General features: G+C 40.0%; 1 pseudogene; it reads left to right on the top strand.

The window, feature by feature from the left end:
* Nucleotides 1-433: 433 nt before the first annotated feature.
* LOC112476669 lies at nucleotides 434-553 on the top strand (annotated as a pseudogene).
* The last annotated feature ends 115 nt before the right edge of the window (nucleotides 554-668 follow it).

The raw sequence follows: 668 nt of genomic DNA, 5'->3' as shown, positions 1-668 counted from the left end.
CATTTTTCTTTTTCTTTCCACTAAGCAACTGAACACAAACGTTTCATTTGAAGATTTCCTTACTCTCCTGGAAACCATTTATTCAGATGAGAAGTCACAGTTCTCTCTGGCTGGTGCCAAACCAAGAGCCACAAGTATAAAACAGCAGCAGCAAAGCTGACAATGCTAGCGGCAATGATACTAATAAGAAAAATAATTGTCATAATAATGGCCAGCAGTCAATTTATGAGCATGTATTCAGCATTCTCCTAAGCTTTGCATTTATTATCTCCTTCAATTCTCATCCGTCTTTGAGGCTGTTTTTTTTTTTTTTCTCTCTTCTCTTTTACAAGGATCAACTGATCTTTCTTTCTCCCTCATTTTACTTTTTGACTAGCTGATTAGAGAACATAGCTTAGCTCATCTTCTAGGCCGACTTCTTTAGATATCCCATATGTACAACCATGCCACCCTGAACGTGCCGGATCTCGTCTGATCTCAGAAGCTAAGCCAGGGTTGGGCCTGGTTAGTACTTGGATGAGAGACCGCCTAGGAGTACCAGGTGCTGTAGGCTTTAAAAAAATAAAAATAAAAAATGAATTAGAAAGAGGTGTGCACCCAGGGCTAGCCAGCTTCAAGCCTCCTCCAAGAGATGATCAAGAAAGGCATAGACTATCTTATCTTTTGCA

The sequence above is a fragment of the Pteropus alecto genome, unplaced genomic scaffold (assembly GCF_000325575.1).
Source record: "Pteropus alecto unplaced genomic scaffold, ASM32557v1 scaffold71, whole genome shotgun sequence".
In the NCBI taxonomy this organism is placed as follows: domain Eukaryota; kingdom Metazoa; phylum Chordata; class Mammalia; order Chiroptera; family Pteropodidae; genus Pteropus; species Pteropus alecto.
This window is presented reverse-complemented; position numbering and strand designations above follow the sequence as displayed.